General features: G+C 51.6%; 1 protein-coding gene across 1 annotated transcript in view; it reads right to left on the bottom strand.

Annotated features, from left to right (window-relative positions):
- Positions 1–3691, bottom strand: part of LOC104273878 (GTPase HRas) — a gene marked incomplete at its 3' end in the record, with an annotated part of 9758 nt that extends 6067 nt beyond the window's left edge. Inside the window, exon 1 of the mRNA XM_009869337.1 lies at positions 3652–3691. The remainder of the gene's footprint in view (positions 1–3651) is intronic.
- Between the last annotated feature and the right edge of the window lie 12310 nt (positions 3692–16001).

Below are 16001 nucleotides of genomic sequence, written 5' to 3' on the forward strand. Positions count from 1 at the left end.
GGCGGGCCCCTGCTCCCAGCCTGGGAGCCAGAGCCACGCAGCTCCAGCAAACAAGAAACATCTGCCAGGCTCTTGCAGGAAGCCTGAAGACCAAGCGCCCAGCCCCGGTGGGCACCAGCACCCTTATCTTTGTCTTTGCAGGGAGGAGGTGACAGTGAAGGTGAGGGCAGAAGGTACGTACAATCACAGGTCGGTTTGGGTTGGAAGGGACCTTAAACATCATCTAGTTCCATGCCCCCTGCTGTGGGCAGGGACATCTCCCACTAGACCAGGTTGCTCAAAGCCCCGTCCAACACCCCCTCCCCTGCCTGCACAGGCTTTGTTCTGCTCTGCCCATGGCAGCGAGGACCGAGGCGCCCAACAAAAGCTTTTGTGGGGCTAAGACCTAAAGGAGGTGTGGGCATCAAGGTTACAGGTGACACCCAGAGACCCTGCAGAGAACAACCTGGTGCTCTTCACAGTCCCTCTTCTCCAGCAGAGAGCTTCCCCCCCCGGGGCAGAAGTGGTTTTGGGGACCTGACTGCGAAGCCTCCAGAAGGTCCCTCAGCAGAGGTGAGGAACTCAAGGGGCTTGGCCCCACCAGGACATCCCATCATGCCACCAGTTTCAAGCGCAGCTCGGGTGTCAAGCGAAAGGGATCTGCAGTGGGTTTCCAACGCCTTCGCCACGAGGGAGGTTCTGAGGACCTCCAGGATCACTGAAGGAGCTTCCTTTTGCCTCAAGAGTCAAAATGTTGATGCTTTCTCAGGCCCACCCAGCCTGGCCGAGATTAGGGAAAGGAGGCTGGCAAGCTGATGCCGTGTTACAAATCACAGCCTATCCAACGCCTCATTTTAATTTCCTTTTTAAATTAACAAGCGCTTTTGTAAATCTAACCCGAGATGCTCGTTGTTGGCTTGCTGGACGCATGCCCGCAAAACTCAAACGATGCAGCTCACAGGTGAGAAAAGAGAGAGGGATGTCAAAGATGGAGTAAGAGTTGGAAATGGTGGCCCTGCCCTGGAGAAATTACTTGGAGGTAATAAATGGCTTCGACTAGGGAAAAAAAGAAAAAAGCCTCAGAGGAACAGAATGACTTCTTGCATCCTCTGCAAGTTCTTCAAGTTCTGAAGGAGAAGGCAGCCCGTCCCAAGAGATTTGAGCATAAAAATACAGCTCCAGAGGGAAAAAAAGGAAAAAAAAAAAGGGGTAAGGAATGACATCATGTAGGAGGCTCAAAACGTGGGCCCACGTTCACGGAGAAATCTGGTAGGAGGAAGAGCAGAAAGCTGCGGGCAGGTTTGAGGCCCAGGCAGGTCTGGAGGAGAGGGATTGCTTCCACAGGAGCCACAAACACGTCCCAGCAGCGAGGTGCAAGCCACAGCTTTGCTCGAGGTCTCAAGCAGGCACGGACGGGTCCTTGCACGTGGCCCAGCCCTTGCACAGTTTCCAGCTGAAGCGCCTCTGGCAACACAACTCCTCTGCCAGAGACTGCACGACTGCACCGGGCTTCTGAAGTGCTCGCTCGTCTTCCCTCTCTGAGAGAAGATGGAAGGATAAAGGACAACAAGATAGCACCATCCTCACCAAAGCTGCCGCCCCTTTTCTGTCCCCTGGCTCCTGATGGTTGAGCACAACCTGTGAGCAGCAAGAACGTCCAGCAATGCTCTTCTTGCTTTCCCCCTCAAATAACAAATTTTCTTAATGAAGTTCTTCTTTGTTGCCAGTTTACTTGAAGGAAAACAAGTGAGAGGCAGCTAAGCCTAAACCACCCAAAACAGCACCCAGCCTACACAATAAACCCAAAGACCAAACCCAAGAGCTTGCCCTCTGGGGGAGAGAATTGGCCCCACTCAGCCAAAACGGGCCACCAAAGCTCCAGAGAGACATTAGCGGGTCCCTTATCTCAGGAGCTTCTAAACCAGGGCTGCTCACGCCCACGTCTCCAGCAGGAGCCCTCAGGAACCTCTGGCAGGTGCTGCCGGGATCTTCACCTCCCACCATCGCCTCCTCCCCGAAGGCAAGGAGCTCAGCAGAAGAACCCACCTCCCAGGCTGACTTCCACGCAGGGAACGCCTGACGGCCCGCAGGACAACCTGCTGGCCGGTGGGAGGGAAACGGGTGAGCGAAGGAATCGTCCCACCCCACTGCTCAACGCGAACCCTCTGAAAACCACAAGGGCGTGGGACAGACCACCTGGGCCACCAGCCACGTCAGCAGCCCAAAACACCGGCCACAATGGAAGAACTCAAAGCCAGTTTTAAAATTCTGCCCGTGATTTACGCTCAAACCGCTGTTTGAGGCTCTGGCTGAGCAAGAGCAGCCCCCACGTGAGGAAGAGGAGTTTTGCCCGAGAGCCTGGTGAAGGCACAACCACACCACGGAGCAGGCTGGGACACTTCAACACAAAAGGAGCAGCTCTCAGGGCTTTAGGATCTGGCGCCGACTCTGCCAACATGTCGAGGAGAGCGCTGAGGGGGAGGAAGAGCTCTCGGAGTGCCAGGGCTCCTCCGCTTTCATCTCCTCTCCAGGCTCCTGGGGCGAGCAGGTGGGTCAGAGGCAGATGCGCTTCCCCCCCTGCCCGGGCTGGCTCCTCGCCCTGGAACAAAGATTTCTCCTCCCAGACCTCCCAGCCTTGAAAAAAAACACCCCAACAACACCCAAGCAAATGAAGAACATGCACTGTAGAAACGGAGAGGCCAAGGTGGAGCTTCTAACCTTCCTTTGCAGCAAAAACCCATCGGTGAGGAGCTGCGTGCAAGGCAGCGCAGAGCCCACGGAGATGGACAGATACCCAGGAAATTTAAAGCAAGACCCACGTTACAAATGACAATAAGTGCAGGAGGCAACCACGAACCCAAGCTCTGAGCAATCTCTTCCCTTTCTTAGACTCGGTATCAAATCATAGTGATTTTTCCCCCAAGATGTAAGGAGCAATGAAGCAGAAACTTGGACCGGATGAGTATATAGCACTGGTGTAAGTGGATCTTTGTAATTACAGCAATTAACAGGGACAGAGAACATCAGGCTTTGGGCCAAATGCTGCCCAGTCCTGGGCAGGGATCACTTAAGGAACGTGCAAGTCCCAACCCAAGCACCACCGATGCGTATCAGGCTGGAAAATGGGACCCCAGAGTCGAGGAATGCCTTCTGCCGACGAGATTTCCGTTCTCCTCTCCCTCCCCGTCCCTTCCCCGTTCCTCCCAAACGAGCCACTGACAGGGAAAAATTAGGAAGCGGCTTTCAGGAAACGCATCCAAGGCATTTTCGCTGAGAAAAGAATTTGCAATGGAAATAGGGCTGGCTGCTCAGCTTCCTGCTTGCTTTAAATCTTAACACATAGCTATTTTTACAGCAAACAAATGGATAAGGAAAGAGGGTACTCGCAGCTGGCAAGTTGCACCAGTTGCTTTGATAATGCTTTTAGGTCTTTTGTATTTCTTCTTTTAACTTTTAACAGATAAGAGACATTTCAAAGGCCAGGTTTCGCAGCAAAATAATATCAAAGAGCACCGGTGAGCTCTGGTCTCCAGGACAGCACACATCCCATTGCAGCAGAAAGGTCCAGACAGCGAGTGAGGGGTGAAAGAGGTGGAAGTAGCAGAAAAAAAAGACAAATGAGTATCTCGGGGCAGGAGGAGCCTCATCTGCTCCTGCCCGTGTGGCACTCACCCTCTGGCTGGCTAAGCAGCCCCGCAGAGAAACAGAGTCCTCTCGTCCGGGGATGGCTCAATTCCCCCTAGAAGAAGAAAAAACACAGAGGAAGGGTGAGAAAGATCCCTCCCCGCATTATTTTTTCCCCCCTCATTTTTCAGGCAGCTCCGGCAGGGTCATCTGTGCTGGCTCATTGTGGGTGAGGGACAGTGCCTCCTGGCATGAAAGAAGACGACTTGAGTTCCCTCCTTGCCTTTCCATTCCCAACGGGGCACTGACAAAAAGCTGCTCAGACAGTTCATTCCCACCCAGAGCTCGAAGGAACAACGTGAGTGACCCCAAAGAGCCAAAGTCCCTTACGGGCAAGTGATCAAACACAGTGACCATCCTTCTGCACTCACGGAGCCCTTGCAGGGCCTGCGCAGGGACACCCCTCTCTTTATTCACGGACAAAGGGCAAGAAGGCACCACAGCAGAAAGCAAATCTGGGGAAAACACATCAGAAAAGCAAGTGACGGCGCATTGGAAGGGGTCAGAGGGAAGAGGAGATTTGGGAGCCTGTCTTTGCTCTCCTTCCCGTGGGGCCACGACAGGAGCAGGGTGACACAAAGCTGTCACAAGCACGGACATCTAGACTTGATCACCTTAAAGGTCTTTTCCAACCAAGGCAATTCTGCGATTCTGTGTGATTATGAAGCACGGCGACCACGTCTGAAGCAAGGCAGAGCCCAGCGCTGCGTGGCACGCGCGACGCTCAGCAACCATCGCGCAACACTGAGGGAAACAGAGATGTCCAAAGGGTAAGGCACAACGTTTCAGTTTGGAGCAGCAGATTCCGTCCAGCTTGGGTCCTGGATTACCCAAACTTCAATTTTCCGTTCGTGGTAAATCTCAGCTCGTCGGCGTGATGCTCGCACCCTCTCCCTCTGCAGAAGTCTGGATTATTAACAAGGCCAAGCTCCTCCAGCTCCAAGCATCCTCCACGCAGGTTCTCGTATCCCACCGCCCGGGAACACAGGGTGCAGCAGCTCAAGGATGTGGTAACTCCGCCCTGCACAGAGGGACTCATGGCAAGCCAAGCAACTCGCTCATGGTCATGCAGTAAAATTATGGTAAAGCTGGGGATTTCTGCTCCTCCACGTTCCAAGACTGTGCTTCTTGTCAATGGCTGCGGTCGATTACGCAGGGGATGGAGCCCAACGCCTATTCCAGTCGCCTCCGTCACGGCCTCCAGCATCTGCTGGCAGACCTGCACGATCAGCAGAAGCAGGGGGGCGTTTCCTTCCAGAGCTTCCTTGGGAGCCCGCGGCGACAACGACATGCAGGCTTAGGGTGGGCTCACAGCCAGCATCCCCAGGCACGTGAGCGCTGGAAGGAAACCGCAGAAAAGCCAGACGCAGAGCTCGTGTGAGATGTGGCTCCACCTCAACCCTGATGCCCGACAAGGTGACTAACGAAGGAGCAAAGCCTCCGAGAGCAGCAGGGTGGCTGAGGTCCCTCTGACAATGCCTAGAGGTTAGGTGTAGCCACATCTTCTTGAAATCCCTCAACCAATCCCCTGTCCCTCAGGACATCCCCGGAAAAGGCAACGAATAGATCCAGATCTAGTCTTGGCACTGCACTTCGCGTGGCCACCAGGCTCTGGAGACCCTGCCCTACCTCGTTGACTCAGTTCCTCTAAACTGATGATGAAGAAAAGGGCAACGCGAGTCTCCGATCCTCACTTCCACATCTTCTTGAAATCCCTCAACCAATCCCCTGTCCCTCAGGACATCCCCGGAAAAGGCAAGGAATAGATCCAGATCTAGTCTTGGCACTGCACTTCGCGTGGCCACCAGGCTCTGGAGACCCTGCCCTACCTCGTTGACTCAGTTCCTCTAAACTGATGATGAAGAAAAGGGCAACGCGAGTCTCCGATCCTCACTTGGATCAGCACAACAGCGCTGCCAAGCGCTCCATCCAGCCACACGAACCAGATTCGCTTGTTTGAAAGAGGTACGGAGAGCAACCGGTAGCCTTGAGCTTCAGGGATGACAACTCGCCACGGAGATGCCCTTCTGTGATTCCTGCGAAGGAGCATCCTTTCGCCAGCCATGGCGACCAAACTCCATCATGGATCAAGCTCTGCGCAGCAACCTTCCCGGGCAAACGCCACGCAGCAGCAAGAAAAGGTCACGCTCACCAGGGGGGGGAAAAAACCACCAGCTTTTGAACTTTGAACCGTAACGCACTGTAATTACTGTAACACGACTTCGTTAGGGCAGTGTGAGTGACAGCCAGGCATGAAAAGGAGATTCTCATGTAGCCCAAAACCTTCTTTTATTCTTTCCAGCTGAAACTGTGGTTGGTCCCAGAGCAGGGTCTCATCCTGCAAACAGAAAAAGGGGGCTCCCGCACCAAAGTTTCCACTTTGGAGAACTTTTCAACCCTGGTTGTCCCTGCTGTCCCCACAAAACTCAAATCTTTATCTTCTGAAGCCACTGACGTCCCTAACACCTTGCAGCAATGAGGTCCCCGAGCTATAAACATCACTTGTTTCTATCAGACTTGTATATTCGGCTTCCCATCTTCCTTCCTGGTGTCCAGCCATCTCCCACGAGCCCCTCTGACTTCCAGATCTTGCTGCCTTGACTTCTGACAGCCCCGAGCTGTTTGTCGTACAGACTAAGGTGTTAAGATTTCTTTTCGTTTCCCAAAGGAACAAGGAGTCAGAACCAAACCCTCGAAGACCCAAACCTGAGATCTGATCTCACACCTACAGGAAAGGGTAAAAGGGAGCGTCCCTGCAATGAAGCCACCAAAGCCAAGTGTCAACACTGTTTGAGGACCTCGCCTGGTCTATTTTAGAGCTTCTGCAAGGGGAGGGGGATGACCAAAAACCAGCCTGCACGGGTTCTGTAGCAGTCCGGGTTCTTCCATCGCCTGGACCCCAGCGGAGGAGCTGCTGCAGCAAAGATCCAGCTGACCCACGGCTCTTTGGCTTTAAAATACAATAAAGAAAGGAAACCAAACCAAACCTGAACCTCCCCGCCGGGAAAAAGCCGAGCATCAGCCTTCAACCCCCGCAGTGTATAACGGCACAACTTTACTATTAGAAGTAAAATTTATCGTATTTTCTAGATGCTGTTTGGGGGGGAAGGTGTGTTACATGACCTACATCGCTCTGCAAAGCACCGACTGCTGGGAGCATTCCGTGCTATCACCCTTTGCCATCAGCTCCCAGCAACCCCGTCCTGACCTTTTAATCTATTGGTTACCACCTTGCAAACACCAGCAAAGACACAAAACCTGCAGCTCCCACACTTAAGCCACACTTTCTGGTAAGGGGGGGTTGAAAACTGGACCTTCAGGGCACCAAAAAGCTCCCAGGACTCTCTCTCAGGCCATGGCAAATCCCAAACGAAGGGGCTCCAGGCAGGGCTGGTGGGACGTAGAGATGGCGCGTGCACCAAAACACCGCAGGCGACGTGTCTGCTCAGACGGATGGCTGCATTGTCTTCTGTATCTTCAGGCTTTTTCTTTTTTTTTGAGGTTTGCTACTAAAAATAGGAATTGTAACAGCGACGAAGTCGCCGTTCAAGTGGTAGGAGCCTGGTCCTACACACGGTTTGGGGTTCCTCTCCAATTCTCCTCACCGACACCCCCAACGTTTGGCATTTTTGCTGACTGCTCAAGACTGCAAGTGTTTGAGTAATGATAAACGTCAACATGCTCCTTAAGTTGTGTTTGGTTTCCCGCACCATTAGTTAGGAAAAAGCAAGGAAGAGAACAGACAGGCGATGAGAACCGGCACTGCTACCGATGACCCAGCCCCACGGGGTGACGCGAGCTGCCCAGCTCCTGTCACGACACAAACTGTCTTGCGAGCGTCGAGTTGGGACTCAGAAATTACTCGTAAGATATGGAAACAATCCCCCTGAGGAAATGGTTGCTAGGAACAACAGCAGAAAGCCTTCACTTTTGAAGGAGCAGCTCTTTCGTTGGTTTGTTGGGTATTTTTTCTCTTAAAGGGTGTAGATGCTTTGGTGGTACTCTGCAGGCTCCACTTTGTGGGTCCGTTTCTCCTCAAATCCTCGGTGGGAGAAAATTCTCCTTCCTTAGGAGGATAAACTCAAGAGATGAAGCTTGAGCTCGGTATTTTTAAGAGTATTGCAAGATCATAGATCCCTGGAGGCAGACAGAGAGACAAGCCACCGGTGGGATTTCAGGAAGGCTGATAAAGCCTCTCTGCTTCACCCCACCGCGGCCGCTTCTCAGTTCCTCCATGCTCTCCGATGTCATTCACACCCAACTGGAAGCAAACCACCGCTTGATTTCCCCTCTTAAAATCCTCTTCAGAAAGCAGCTCCCCGAGGACCACGCATGTCCCTGCAACGAACCTTCGAGGCCACGGCGTGGTCTGGTGCGGACGGTTCCTACGCGGGAGCTCTCGTTGGTCCCACGCAGGATCTTCAACCGAAGAGACGAAGTGAAAGAAAGAAATTAGAAGAATCAAATGTTTGCGGGAAGTTTTTGTGAAACTGGATAACGCCCACGGAAAACCCGCATGTCCAACCAGCCAGCTCTAACCTGCAACACTACTTAAATGCAAGTAAAAAGTGTAAGTAAAAAAGAAATGCTGGAGTGTTTTGTAGGGAGCAAGTATATAGAACACAATACTCCAACAGCAAGGAGCACATCAAGCTCTGAAAGCTGGAGTCTGTCAGCTCTACAGTTACTTGACAGGACATTGTAGAGAGGTTGGTGCTGGTCTCTTCTCACAGGGAATTAGGGACAGAACCAGGGGGAATGGTTGCAAGTTGCAACAGGGCAGGTTTAGGCTGCACATTAGGAAGAAATTCTTCACAGAAAGAGTGGTCAGACCCTGGCACAGACTGCCCAGGGAGGGGGTTGAGTCGCCATCCCTGGATGTGTTCAAGTGTCGCTTAGATGTGGTGTTGGGTGATGTGGTTTAGGGGTGACCTTGTAGTGTAGGGTCAGTGGTTGGACTCGATGATCCCAAGGGGCTTTTCCAACCTGAAATGTTCTAGGATTCTAGGATTTTACCCTCACAATCCAGCCTTAAAAACCTGGGGTAAAGGTTACCTCGTTCGGAATTAATTCCCTCCGTCAGAGGCAGATAAGGGTCTAGGATCTGGACTCAAATCAGATGACTGCAAATCATAACCTAATCACAAATGTTTTACTACCTCATATATAAGAATTTTTGCCTTTTGCCTGCACACCTAAGACAGGACAGAGAGGGCATAAAATCTGCACTGAAGAAAACTGTGTGTGAAATTAATACTTCTCGCCCAAATGGAGATCCACTGCAAAGAAGCGGTTCCAAGCGGTGGCTGCCGCTCCACATATTTTTCACCAAACTCGGGATGTAACTCAAATAAGAAACCCGACTTAAGCTAGCGGTCAAAACCCTCATCAGACACAAGAATACACGTAGTTGGCCATTTTTTCCCCCTAAAAAAGACTTCCACGTAGCTGCAAGGTCTGAAGACGACACTGCTGCGATCGGCAGACATCCCTGTGAAACCTGGGTTGAGTTTCGCAGGGTGAAAATTCCTCCTTGCCACGTTAAGCAAGTTCTTTTTAATAAACAGCACCGAAAGAACCATTGCTCTTCAAGAGCACAAAAGACAAAAACTACAGCAAGTTCAGAGCCCTCTGGAAAACACAATGAAGGACAGACTTCAAGGTTTGCTCCAAGTTTCTTAAAAAGCGAACCCAAAGGTTAAACAAAAAATCTTTTTTTTTTTTTTTTTTTTTTGCACCTGCACTGAAACGGAGAGGATATACGCATTTTCATCCAGTAGCTCAGGAGAGAACGCGCACAAAAAACCTCCATGAGCTGCGCGGGTGCCCTTGATGAGCATTTCCTGAGTAAGGAAAAAAAAAACAACAAACAAAACGGACATAAAACCCCACAACGTGCTCCTTTCCAAGAACCAGCTGGTGAGGAACAACAACACGGAGAGGGGATAAAAAGAAAATAACACCTAGAATCGCTTCCCTCCTCTTTCTCTCACGCGGAGCTGAGAGGAATTGCGAGCTGATATTAATTGCAAAGCGTGAGAATCTGAACAAACACCCTCCTTGGGCAACCGAGGCTGAGCCCGGGCAAATATTTGCATCTACGGGATGTGCGCGTTGTGCAACCGGCAAAACATCAAGCCCGGTAAGGCAGGGAGCTTTCAGAGGCAGCGCCGCGATGCTGACTCCAGGCTACGACGAGCTGCTTTAAATTTTCTCTCTCTCATTCTGGTCTTCACCGGGGGAATCGTGCCCGTTGGCCGCAGATCCCGCTGGAAGCCACCGGATGGTATTTGTAGAGCTGAACTACATCGCGGCGGAGTCGTCTTCGGACCTTGCAGCTACGTGGAAGTCTTTTTTGGGGGAAAAAATGGCCAACTACGTGTATTCTTGTGTCTGATGAGGGTTTTGGCTGCTAGCTGAAGTCAGGTTTCTTATTTGTGTCCCGAGTTTGGTGAAAACCTGTTTGCTTCTGGTGGAGTATGGGAGGGAACGGGGGTTCCCCCTGCAACACAGAGCTCTTTGCCCACCCTAAAGGTGAAATCTGGAGTTTCGGGGAGTTTTTGGTGGGCTCTGCCATGGATACGATATGCACCTTTGTGGTCTTACATGATGTCCCGTGCCTAAGGCTTGACATAGCTTTGCCTTCCTAGATTTAGCCACGCGCCTACGTTATCAGGGAAACGAGTTAGGAGGGTCACGCAGTTACAAAAGGCTGATGGATCCAGGTTTCTCCCACCAGCTTGCAAAGACCCGAGCACACACCTCATTCAATTGGGAGAGCAAAGAGCCGGGCGATGCCGACGCACATCTCCCAGAGACCACAAACCTGATACGGCAGCGAGCGCATGGCCGGTGGCAAAAAATTAACGAGTGAAAAGGTCTGTTTTGCCAGAGAGTGTCCAACCAGCAGCGGGGTCTTCTCTTGGCAAAGAGCTGGATGAGCAAAAAGCTGAGAGAAGAGGCGACGACCCACTGCTGTGCCCATTCAGACACAGCCACGACTTATCGCACCGAACTTCAGAGGGGAAGGACAAGGAGGAAAGTAATGGGAGCAAAATGTAGGCTGTGGGGCTTAGCTACGTGGTCCTGCTGTACCTTCCTTCCTCAGTTAAAAGCCTCCAGAAGGTTTCCACGCTCCTTCCTTTGCCTTCTCTGACCCCTAGAGTCACAGAGTCATCAAGGTTGGGAAAGAGCTCTAAGGTCATGAAGTCCAACCGCCAACCCAATACCAGCAAGACCACTAAACCTGCCACATCTACGTGATTTTTAAACACCTCTAGTGACTCCGCTACTGTCCTGGGCAACCCATTCCAGTGCCTCACCACTCTTTCAGTAAAGACATTTTGCCTAATATCTAATCTAAACCTTCCCCGGTGCAACTTGAACCCCTTTCCTCATGTCCTAGACCAAGCCAGAAAGCAGAAAAGCTCACGGTGGGCACACATAGGTGAGAAAGAGAGCCGGGAGAGATCAGATGCACTGCAAAGGGAGGAAAATATACGGTATAATGGAATATAAAGGGGGGTTGACTTTTTCTGCAGCGTGGTGCAGGTGCTTCCCAGAGGCAGCCAGAGATTTTTCCCCTAATACATTCCCTGCTGTCGCAAGGTTTGAAGCAAAGGCAGCGCGCACAGTAGACTTCCAGAGCGAACCACCACCGTACAGGTTCCCGAACCGACAGGAATCATAGCACGAGTTCCAGTAACAAATAAAAAGCAGGGTACAAAGCCCAGCCTGGTTTCCTTCAGGGTCCTAGGATTTATTGCTGACTGCAGAGAGATGAGACGGAGGGTGAAGAACCCGGCGCTGCACCTGAGGGTTGCACGTCCCGCAACCAGCCGCCAGCACGGGGACTCAGCAACTGAGCTCCAGCTCTGCACGCTCTCGTTCCGGACAGGTTCCTTGCTCCCAAGCATTTCTGCCACCGGGCTAATTCTTCCCCAGCAAAAGGCATGATGGAACAAGCGCTTCCAATCAAAGGGGAAAAGTCAGCCAGTCAAGAAAATCCTCCCCGGGCTACCAGGCTTTACTCCTTGCAGTCAGCTCAGCTTTGTTTTTCCAGTTCTTCCAAGAGCTCTTGGGTCTCCTCCAACCTGCTGCCGCCTGCAGGGTCTTCAGAGCGACTGTGAAGGTGAGATACAAAACTACAGAACCTGGCTCCGTCACCCCCAAATTCCCCTCAAGGTGTTTAAGAGCACTTCGATGTTAGGAAAAAGCTCTTTTTCCCCCGCAACAGAAAGGGTTTTACCCACCAAGCCTGGGAAACCCAGACGTGCAGCCCCAGGAGAGGCACCACAGGGCTCCTGCTGCTGTCGTCTGCTAATCCACAGTCTGAAGTCCCCCTGCCCTTGTCTCAGCTCTGAATTTAGAGGTCTCGTGTCCTTCCCCACTGCAATACAACAGGACAGGAGCTCCAGAGAGGTATCCAGGTAACGCCTGACCTAATAGGATCAAACAGGGACAAAACTGCCCCATTCCTGTCCGCGTTTTGTGCCTTCACTTGGCTGAAATCACTTCACTTGGAGTCAGTTGGATGTGGCACTCAGTGCCATGGTCTGGCTGACATGGTGGGGTTGGGTCATAGGCTGGACTTGATGATCTCCAAGGTCTTTTCCAGCCTCAATAATTCTGCGCTTCTGTGAAATGTCCCTTGGTGCAGAGCTGGGACAGGCTTGGAGCTCTGTCCTAGCACCTCTGAGAGGTGTTTATCTCTCATCTTCCAATTGCTGTCTGGATGACGTCCCTCCAACTCCTGGCCAGCAAGGGACCAAAACGATGGGACAGCTTCTTGAGGAGCTCTGGAAGCACAGATCTCCCAAAGGAGACAGCACACAGCTAAGACAAGGACAGACCACACTCAACGCTGCCTCGCTCTCTTTGTGTGCTATGCCCTCAACCTGCTCAACGTAGCTACTCCAGGTGGGATTCACCTCGCCTGCCACACAGACACAACACGCCAAGTGGATCCAACGTCATTTCAGGAGCTGAAGAGAAAGGAGGCAGAGCTTCCGTGTCAGCAGGAGAAGAAAGGGGAAAGGCACCGAACGCGTCATGCCGTGAGAACGGCGTTGCCCGGAGAGCAAAGTCTCCCTTCACTCCCGTCAAGAGATGCGCCAGGAGAACTTCCTTGATAAGGGGATGAATGAGGGATAAGTTATTACAAAAGGCCCTCAAATCAAACATGGAAAATAAAGAAAGTTTGGAAGAGAGCGCACGGCGTTTTCCCACAGCGGGGCTGAACCAAAGGGTTCAGAAGAAAACAAGTTCAGGAGAGGTGCCTGAAAGGGCCTTACCGGTGGCAGAGCTTTATCTTCCACCTCGGTGTACAATTGTCACTCAGCTGGCAGGCTCCCGCCTTCAGATTTTAAATGTTATCTCTTTGCATCCTAATCCTGGCAGGTCCTCACTCCCATTGCCCCAACGAGTGAGAAACCGTGGCTGGTGGTCACCCACCTCCATGTATCGGCTGCGCTCACATCCCAGTTCCATGGCAGCTGGATTAGTTTCATCTGTTTTGATGTCGGTGGCTTCTTTTTCTTTCCTTTTTTTTCTTTTTTCCCCTCTATTCTCCTCCCTTGGGATTTATTCTGAAACTGCTTGAAGCTGCAAACTGAATAAAGTCATTCTAGATGCAGACTCTAAACTCGAGGAGATGAAAAGCTGAACTGCCCAGAGAGATGCCGTGCTGCCCATCAGCCCGTGGTCACAGTGTTCTACGTTCTTCAACCAATTCCAGAACAACCTGAACAAGACCTCGGAACTCTGCTGCAATGCAAAAAAAAACCCCATGCACCTGTCCTGGCCCCTCACAAGTCCCCAACCGGGGACGAGAAGGTACCTTACGCGCTGTAATTTTCCGCTTTTACTTCTACTTCCAATTCATCAAGGTCCTGCACCTGGGCCGGGCCAATCCCAGGCACAAATATAAACTGGGCACAGAGGGGGTTGAGAGCAGCCCTGAAGAGAAGGATTTGGGGGTGGTGACAGATGAGAAGCTCAACAGGAGCCTGTCCTGGGCTGCATCCAGAGGAGTGTGGCCAGCAGGGCAGGAGAGGGGATTCTCCCCCTTTGCTCTGCTCTGCTGAGACCCCACCTCAAATCCTGCGTCCAGTTCTGGTGTCCCCACCGTTAGAGGGACACGGAGCTGTTGGAACGAGTCCAGAGAAGGCCACAAAGCTGACCCAGGGGCTGGAGCGAGGACAGGCTGAGGGAGCTGGGGTTGTTCAGTCGAAAATAGAAGACTCTGGGGGGACCTTATCCCTGCTGCCGTGCCTGAAGGGACCTACAGGGAGGCTGGGGAGGGACTTTTTACAAGAGTGTCCAGTGACAGGACAAGGGGACATGGGTTTAAACTGAAGGAGAATGGGTTTAGATTGGATCTTGGGAAGAAATTCTTCAGTGTGAGGGTGGCAAGACTTTGGAATAAATTGCCCAGAGATGTTGTGGCTGCCCCCTCCCTGGAGGTGTTCAAGGCCAGGTTGGATGAAGCATTGAGCAACCTGGGCTTGTTGAGAGGCGTCCCTGCCCATGACAGGGAGGTTGGATTAGATGATCACCAAGGTCCCTTCCAGCCTAGGATGTTCTAGGATTCTATGATCTCTAAAGCTGGCCCCTACTAGAGGATCTTTCCCACCACCTTGCCTTGGAGAACCACCACCAGAATCGCCCTCACAGCAAGGACGTGGGCAAAAACTCATCAAGAACTGACCCGGTCAGAAGATGAGAACAGGCTACAGCTCCATCAGAGTCAAAGGACGAAGAAGATGAACCTAAATTCCAGGAACTACACTTCTGTGTGAGCATCTTCCACTGGTGGTCTCATCTGAGCAGAGTCCCTTTACTGACCCCCCATCCTGAGCGGGTTTATCACCTGCTCCACGGTTGCTCTGAATGACCCCAGAGGTGACCTGCTTTCAGCAACAAATTAAACCATCACAACACATTCCTTTCTACACTGTTTGTTGGTTTTTTTTAAATATGAGAGTCCTCGCTGCCAGAGAATTGTTTTGGAAAGATTAGATTAGGTGCCTCGGAAACTGCTTTGAGAAAAAGTAAAGGGTTTTTTTCACTTCTTGAAGAAATTTAGCTTCTTGTTCCATTTCCCTGGGAAGTTTGTTGGTTTCTTTTTTGTTTTTTTTTTCTTTTATCTTCAAAGACTTCAAGACTGCATCTTGGTTTTTAGATCCTTCCACCTAAAAATGCCTCAGTGTGGGTGACCAAGAGGGAGACGGCTCGTTTTGCAACCATCCGCCGCCGACACAAATCAAGACCCATTTTTAAAATCGATCCCCATCCGGAGGGCTACAACAACATTGCTTCTCAACTGCCCAGGTTTTCTTCTTGTTTTTCCAACCCTCAACAAGCCAAGACACTTCAATTTCACCAGAAGAGATCTACCCACTTCTGGAGGCACAAGCCCCGCTCGCAGCCTGGAAGACTTCAGTCCTCCACCCACATCGTTTTTAAGGCCAGATACCTAAAATATTAAAACAACAGACAAGATGGCCTTGCTTGAAATGATAAAAGGAAACGAAAAGCTACTTTCTCAGGGTTCACCATGACGAGGAAGCATTTCACCCATCGGACAATCAGATTAGCAACACGTCAACAGTTGGGTGCTGAATTTTTAGACGCTCCACCACCGTGATTGTATCTACCAGCAAAACGCCGGGAAGGAGCACAAAGAAATATAAACTTGCAGATTAAATCACTTTCCACAGCCAGAACTCGCTTTTTCTTTTTTTTAATACTATCTAGCAGATATGAGGAACAGCCAAGCCTGGAAACTTCATACATTGGGAGACGGTGGGGCTGCTGGAGATGTCCCTCACAGAAGAGGAACAGCAAAGGTGCAAACTGACGTGGAAGAAGTGTTCTCTCTTACCCGTGCCGTGGAAGGAGTGTGGAGCAGGGGACATGTTGTCTGGCCCCTGAGACTCAGGTGCAGTAGTTGTGGGGATCAGAACACTAATTATTATCAAAGTTTGAAAGTCCTAGCTTTCCTCCTGGCAGGGAAGCTACAGATGGGAAACGATCTCCAGAAGAAAACCACGACAGCCCTCACTGCAATCAGTCAACAAAAGTCATTTCCCTCCTGTTTGTACCCTCCTTGTGCCTGCCACAGAACAGGGAGAGAGCTGCTCTCACCCCACGGAGGCATTGCCTCGTTAGGCCCACGCTGAAGGCTGCTGACACGGTCGCCAGCCCCATGGCAGGAGGACAACCAGGGCAAGTGGAGAGTTTTGCACCTGGGCAAGAACAACCCTGAGCACCAGCACAGGACTGAGCCGCTGGAGAGAAGCGCAGCGGGAAGGGCCCTGGGGGTGCTGGTGGGCAGC

This window comes from Apaloderma vittatum, unplaced genomic scaffold (genome assembly GCF_000703405.1).
Source record: "Apaloderma vittatum isolate BGI_N311 unplaced genomic scaffold, ASM70340v1 scaffold28675, whole genome shotgun sequence".
Classification (NCBI taxonomy): domain Eukaryota; kingdom Metazoa; phylum Chordata; class Aves; order Trogoniformes; family Trogonidae; genus Apaloderma; species Apaloderma vittatum.